Source organism: Ascaphus truei, chromosome 3 (assembly GCF_040206685.1).
Source record: "Ascaphus truei isolate aAscTru1 chromosome 3, aAscTru1.hap1, whole genome shotgun sequence".
In the NCBI taxonomy this organism is placed as follows: domain Eukaryota; kingdom Metazoa; phylum Chordata; class Amphibia; order Anura; family Ascaphidae; genus Ascaphus; species Ascaphus truei.
This window is the reverse complement of record NC_134485.1, coordinates 331,753,951-331,762,230: the sequence shown is the minus strand read 5'-3', so window position 1 is coordinate 331,762,230 and position 8,280 is coordinate 331,753,951.

The window sequence follows — 8,280 nt, the reverse complement described above, 5'->3', positions numbered from 1 at the left end:
GTCTGTCCCAGGCAACATAAGGTAGCTACGATTTCCGCAGCAGGGTGTTTATTCCAGTGCATTACATTTTAAGTAAATACACTTGATATACAAACTGTCATGATGCCAAAGACGGACTATTCCCCAATGTTCCAATGTTTGAACATTTGGTGCATGAATTGTGCTTCCCAGGATACAGAATAACAATTTAAGTGACCCACCAAGAAAAGAAGATACTTTGATGTTTTTTATTTTAAGAATAAAAAAAAGAATTAAAAGCTCTCTACTGAGTCAGAGAAGCAGCATGTCTGGCATGGATTCATCTAGTGTTTTACATATCCCCCAAGCAGCATTTAAATACAAAAAGGTACTGTGACCTTACTTATAAATCAAGGCTTTATTATACCTTGTTTATTGTGAGTATAAGCAGCTAATTATTAGGCAGAGTTGCTTTGTAATCCTCATCCCATCGTTTCCTGTGTTTTGATTTACTATTACCTTTGTATTATTGCCATTTATTGTTAACTATGGGAAGTCTTATTCCACTATGGATCACACGTTATACAGTACACTGATTGGAAGAAATAACATTGTAAATAAACAGCACGAAACCATTATATGTTTACCCACTTCCCTGCTGGAGGAGATGGCAATGCCTTAAACATCAGCAATGCCCCCGGCACTGAAAGGGTTAAGCCAAGCCCCATTCCCGGAACCTGGAAAGTCTTTCTTCCCCCTGAAGCAGCTGGCCAAGTCAGAGCGATGGGCTCAGGGCGGAAGGAGAGCTAGATACACACACAGCACGGAAGAGGTTTGGGACACAGAGCAGATGGTGTAGATCCTTGAAACGTGCCTTCTTGCAGGCTGCAGTTTCAGTGGGAAAAGACCCCTTGCTAACCCATTCATGGCTATTACAAAAATGTAAAGCAAAGCAACATGTTAACCATCTTCTATGCATCTTCAACATAGCTTGCTCCTGCAGAGAAGGGGTTCACGAGCATCTAGCTCTCCATCCCAAATGGGACAGTACCCAAATACGAGAGTAGCAGTTTAGGTTGAAAAAGGACAGGGCAATTAAGGTCAACCTTTTACAGGCAGTCCTCGGTTATCCAACACAATGCGTTACTCAAAATGGCGTTGTAAAGCGAAACGTTGTAAAGCGAAACACGTTTTCCCATAGGAACACTGTTTAAATGAAAGGTTCCGTTCCTGAAGGCATTTTTAACACTAAAATACACCAAATATTTGATGCAGGCAATAAGATATGCAGCACACATATAAATTATATAGTGTATATACTGTATTATATATATAATATAACATAATAAATAATATATTATATAGTATAATATAATATTATATAGTATAATATTATATATACGCTCTTACGACGCTTTGCAACGTTCTTTATGTGAATGTATATATATATATATATATACACACATACACAACGTTGCAAAGCATCATAAGAGCGTTGGATAAGCCATTTTGGCGTTGTAAAAATGAATATAGGTATGCATTGCATAGCGTTGGATAAGCCATTCGTTGTAAAGCGAAGCGTTGTAAAACGAGGACTGCCTGTATAGTGTTTCTTAATGAGATACTCAGGCTACATTTATATTGACCCAGAGGAAACTGCAATATTTCCCAGGTAGTTTTGTCAATGGAAACAAATACCATTTCTTTCTGGCTCTAGTAAATAGTGATGATACCGCTATTTACTTTCCTCTGTCCCCTATATCAGTTTGATGGTTCTTCTCGAGTTCCATTATATTATAATATTTTTATGGTAAGATGCACACAACAGTACTCCGTCAACAAGGTGTGAGGTCTGACTTGATTTATACAGAGGAAAAAGGACGCTCTGCTCCCTGCCACTTACACCCAGTTTTATAATACCTTGGTTTCCTTTGCAGCTAATTTGCAAAATTGAGCAAAATTGCTAAGCTTGCTATCTACTCTTGAATCCTCCTCCTCAAAGACTGACCTGACCTACTGTATTTCTATTATGGTTCTAAGCAAGTTGCTATTTGTTTTTCTGCTTAAATGCATAACTTCATAATGTCACTGCACCTGCCCAGTAATTGAAATGCATGTGTGTTCTACAATATGAAGCACCTGCCCGATGAAAATAATTAAGTGAAAAAGGCAGTCTGGAAATACAAAACTACATCAAGGTGCATGGCATTCTTTCAACATCATAATAATAATAATAATAATAATAATAATAATTAAACAAATCTGTGTTTGTGTGTGTGCACGTCACTGTGTGTGTGTGCGTGTCAATGTGCGTCACTGTGTGTGTGTGCATCAGTGTGTGTATGTGTTTGTGTGTCACTGTGTGCGAGTCAGTCCTTGTGTGTGTCACTGTGTGTGTTTCAGTCAGTCAGTGTGTATCTGTGTGTCTGTGTGAGTGTCGGTGGGGTGGAGGGTGAGCTTAGCATGTCATGCAGGCTCGCCCAGCGGTACCGGCATGAGCTCTGCATCCAGGGGATCTAGTGCCGCCGACACACCAGACACGACCCGTCGCCTTCCTCCTCGTTACCGGACACTAAGGACAAGCTGTCCGAGTTCAGCACCCTGGCCCTGAGCAGCCCCCCTACCCCCTCCCCCCCCCCCCCCATCTCCTCCCTCCGGCAGAGCTGCGGGAACCCGGCGCATCTTCCGGCCAAAGAGGAGGAGATCTTAAGGGGGATGGTGCACAAGCTCGGTCCCGGACCGGTGTTCGTGGATGCTGTGGGGAGGTGGGTGATGGTGGCGCCTTGTGCTCGGTGTGAGTGGGGGGGGGGAGAGAGGGAGAGAGTGTGTGTGTTAAGGATCCAGCCCTGCCTTCCTCCTCTCCGGTGACTAGTGCTGTTGTAAGCTGGCAACACTTGTGTCTCTGATAGCATCTTCTGCCAGCAATGACGGCACGTCCGTCACCATGAAGTCCATTTACTGCCATCGAAATTTTCTTGTGTGGTAGGTGCACGCAAAGAAGGTTCAATTCAAAAATAAGTCGTGCACAGAGAGCACCTTGTTGAAAAGGGAGCGGGCATTCCATAGGGAACAAGATGAAAACGTTGTATGGTGCTCTAAAGAATACAGCGAACACTACACATGTCTTGATTGTAGAAAAGTGGATTAACCCAATAACGGATATAAATATGAAATGTCCAAAAGATGCATGTAAACACTACAATCCCACAATGCACGGTAGTAAGGATGTTTGAGTAGTAAGCATCTATAAAGGAACAATCATTATGAATAAAGTCCAGAACTATCCTGGAGAGACTCACATGGGAAGGTGTCCACGATGAAGAGTGGGTCCTCAGGTGTCCAGGTGTCCACGGGTTAACTGTGCCTCCGCCTGTTGAAGAGCAAATGTAGCAAAGGAGGGGAGAAAACGGAGCACTAGATCCACGAGGCTATGCCAAAAAATGCAAGGATGCGTTCCCACAGTGCAGGCTTATTTAATGGTCAGATACCTTGAGAAAGGACTTGTTGTAGTCCGAAACGCGTTGGTGTGTATCTTTTTTGTATCTGACCATTAAATAAGCCTGCACTGTGGGAACGCATCCTTGCATTTTTTGGCATAGCCTCGTGGATCTAGTGCTCCGTTTTCTCCCCTCCTTTGCTACATAGGGAACAAGAGAAAGAGAGAAGGGAGGTTGACATGGGAAGGGTATGAGGTTAGAGGGACTGCCACCAGAAGGAGTAGAAGTTGTATGTGGGAAGCGAGGACAAGAGCATGTAGAAATAAGGCAGAGACCAGGATTCGGAAAGATATCCCCAGAAGTAAGGAGCAGAAGCATGGAAAAAAAGAATGTGTTGGGAGGATTTATAGGGGTGTGTTTTAGTGCAGGGTGTATAGCTGTGTAGTGACAGAGGGCGCAGGTCAGAAAGGAGTTAATGTGAACTGAGAAGTGGAGAAGGAAGGAGAGATGGAGATATGTGAATAGAGTTAGAGGAATAATGAGGCTGGTAGCAAGAAACGTGTAGTTTGAAAAGAAGTGAGGTCAGAGCAAATATAAATAATATAGGAGGCCTGGCAGTGATAGTTTAGTGTTGAGATGTGAGTGAGGACTGGGCAGTGAAAATTAAGTTAGGAGATGAAGATAAAATGGAAGCTGTGAGAAAAGCAATATATGAATGGTGGTGCTCTAGAGTAAAGATTGCTGTGTCTTCTTGAGCTTTTGCAAGAAAATGTCCTTGGCCAGGGCCAGTATATGTTCAGTTGTCCTCTTCTTGTTCCACTCCTGTTAAACTCCCTGTTAACCTCCACACGGCATGCCACTTAAAAAAAGGCCACTTTACATGTAAGCATCTGCCCATGCAGTAGGCTGCTCCCCTAGTCTGTCCTAGCTATATAGGTCTAAGATGTCACCTGACTCCATTAAGTTCTGCCAAGGCACAGCTCAATTAGCACATGAGGCACATAAGACAAATTATTTGCAATCAGACAGTTCTCCTACCCAGGTGTTAACAGCTGAAATTACTAAAATATAATATAAATATAAACTTTCTGTTTAAAAGAAAAATGTATTTATTTTAGGAAGCCTCTCTATTTCTACTCTCTCTCTTTTTTTAAATTATAAATCTTGTACAAACCTTTCTAAAATATGGTGAGAATCACTTTCCTACAATTGTCAATAAATGTAGATTGTTATTAAAGTAGTGTAGGAAAGGTACAGTATCACTAGTCACTGCCACAAGACACACCACAACCCATCAAAGTGAATGTGCTATATGTTATCATTTGTCAGAATAAAGTGCCATATGGTGTTAAAGTAAATATGGCCACCTGCGAGTCTCTCAGGCTCAGTTTCTCTATCGGATGTGGTGGCCCCATGATAAGCATCAGCCCAATCCTATGCATGCTATGTACTGGGCTTCACAGATATCTTTACATACTCCTCGTTGTTCACATAACAGTATATATTTGGCTTATCCCTCTTTCTACTCACGTCATTTTGCTTCACAGACATTACAACGCAATGTTTATAGTCTATGCTTCTCAAATATTACATGTACTCTTCAATGCTCACACACAGTATGCACCCGTACTCCATACACACAGTAGACTCTTCTGCATCTCAGAAATATACACCCCGTTGCTATGCATTATTTACACTTTACTGCAAATGTGTGAAACCCCTCTTTGGGACTCTTATTTTCACTTAAAAGGTTATGGGCCTTAAGTAGGGTGACTATATTTCCCCCGGGACAAATGCTGCACATCCGCAAATGGCAAATGCACAAACGGCAAGTTCTGATCGCCCATGCGCGGCAGGTAAGTGTACTATGGTCACTTATCGGCCGCACATGCACGATCGGTGCCACAGGACATTTAGATAGACTTCAGGACACCGGGACAGGGGGTAAACACCCGGGACTCTCCCAGCTAAACCGGAGTATCTGGTCACTCTAGCCTTAAAGGCTTAATACTATTTGTTTCGAAAGTGTAACGCTCCTCTGCAATCATATGGTACAGGGTTACTCGGCAGAAACCTAGCCACGCCCACCTTCTAGGTGGTGTCTAGCCTGTCACCTGGTATAGGATACCTGGGTAATATTCAAACCACTCCCCCTGTAGGAATGGTGACCAGTGATGTCACTAATGAAGCTAGAAGATTCTAGATTCATGTCCCAGGAGGAGACACAGGTGGGTGAACATAGTGCTAGTCATGTACTGTAGGCCATGTGTTTATTTTTTACATACAGGAACGGTATCGCAGGCCAGCGGGGACCCACGGGGACCACCCATGACCCCCGGGCGCCCATGGGTACTACCTGAGGACCCACGGGGAAGAACCGGGGGCACCACAGCTGTGGTGGCTCCGGGGACCAACGGGGATACACGGGGACCATGCGAGGGCCCTGGGGACCTGCAGGGACCACCCGAGGGCCCCCAGACACCTGTGGGAACCACCTGAGGGCCCCCAGATCCCAGTGGGAACCACCCGAGGGCCCCCAGACACTGTGGGGATGACCCAGGGACCACCAGACACCTGCAGGGAACACCTTTTGGCCCCATTGGGGCCCGCAGGGACCACCTAGAAGCCACGGAGCCTAGTGGGGACCACCCAGAGGCCTCCAGACACCCATGCATACCCACTGGGGTGTACCATGGGGCCTGCGAACACCGTCGGGACCATTCGGGGATCCCTGCCAGCCTGGGGTATTAATTGTGTGTATAAAAAATAAATAATGGTTTTATGGGGGGGGGGGGGCACAGAAGGTGGGTTGTGTATTGGTGTTTATTAGATATTGTAATGTTTATTGGGGGCCTGGGAGGTGGCTAGTAAAGCTGGGTTGTGTATTTTTTTTGTATTGTGGGTGCGGTGGTGGGTGAAGGGGGTATTAGCCCCAAGGATGGGTGTTTAGGCCTACCGGGTGGGTAGCGGGAGGAGTTAACCCCTTCATTACCTTAGCGGTATTAACCGCTAAGGTAAAGAAGGTGTTAAGTCCACCCGAAAGCCCCCCACAAGGCTTAAACACCCACCAAGGGCCAAATACCACCTTCACCCACCCCCGCTACCCACAATAAGCATGGCACTGGTGGTTAACCCCTTCATTGCCTTAGCAGTTAGCTGCTAAGGTAATGAAGTTTCCTGTAAATGCATTTTTAATGCATCTGATTCATGCCGGGGGTCTCCGGTGCTAATATTAATGGGTATCAGCTCCGGAGACCCCCGGCATCAATTCGATGCAGGAAACATGCATTTTTTGTTTCTATGTCCCGCCTCGACGCTTCTCCCCACCCTCCCGCCAACTTTTTCTGCCGTTTGGATTTGGGGAGAAAATCGTTATTCTAGAGCCAACTAGAATTGTGCGAGTTTATGAACAATCCCACTCAGCGATTTGTTTTTGAATTTTTTTGGGGGAGGTGATTCAAGCCTTTAATGATCATTTACCGAGACTTACTGAATAGCAGTAGGCATTTTGGGTGATAAGTGCTTGATAAGTGGCTTATGAACGCTTACTGCATAGGTGTCAGGAAGCAGGGCTCACGCAACACCTCCTTACCTGCCTCGGAGGTCGTTGCTGCCGCCCCTTGCTCCCCGCTGGCGTGTTCTCGGCGTGGGACTCGGCGATCCCGCCCGACGCCGGTACTTGTGTCCGCCATCTTGTCGGGGCGCGCACAGGAGGATCTTACACAGCGCGTGCCTCCGGCAGTAATTTATTCACTCCTCTGGCCTTGTAATGTAATGTGGTAACTTAATTAGATAGATCTATTTTATTCACTTTTAAATGATGAAACTGTCTGCATTTATTGTACTGTGTGTTTTTGTAAAAAAAATTCTGCAACCTATGCACTGTACTATTTTTGTATATTGAATCTAAAATGTAATAATTAAATCTTTGGGCTCTGATTCAACTTTTCCCCTTTAGAAAAACGTGATTACGTTTTCGAACATTTTGCTACATCAGATTGTGTTATGTGCATATTTTCTTTAATACGCAGGGACTGCAAGTGATTTCTTGTTAGCTCTCTGATGTTGGAAACGAGTAAAGATATACCTGTATATATATATTGTGACGAATTGAAGGGGGAATATTATTAATTTGAGGGATCTTGCATATAGTAGGTGAAAAATTGATCAGCTAGATAGCTGTGTTTATTAACCCTGGTCACATATACAAGTCACGTGCTCACAGGTGTGCTGTTTGTGACAATACTAATTTAGATATGCAAAGTATATTTAAATGAGTTAATTAAAGTTTTCCTTTTTGGGCCCAGGTTTCCCTCCATGTGTTTTCTAAAGGTGTGTTTGGGTGGGTACATATCATACATAGCACTAGCCACTTTAACAAAGAAGACTTTCTGTCTTAACTCTCCCTATACTTACACCCGTTTTCTATCCACTTCATATTTTTTTCCAGTAACATCTTACACAGTTGCTGTGTCTCCTGCAAAATACAGAAAAGGCAAACAGTGGAGGCCTGCAAAGCAAGCCAAGTAATCCTGCGCTATCTTTTAGGACCAGCTTTCGAGAGTTCTCTCTCTTCATCGGGTCAGCAATACTAATTGCTTTGAAAGAGAGTTTAACTCTCAAAAGCTTCTCCTAAAATATCTATTGTTAGTCCCAATAAAAATGTATCGTCTAATACTGAAGTATTCATTTATTTTTATTTTGCACTACCACAACTGGGCTAACATGGCTACTATTTAACTAATTGTTCTAGTACATGTAGCTAGGTCCCCCTTGCCCCCCCCCCCTTTCCTCGGGTGCGGGGAAGGGGGAGGCTACTGCTGGGTTGCCGGGACTGCGGTTGCATGCAGGAAGCCACCAGGTAGAGCTGCAGACGGTCGATCGA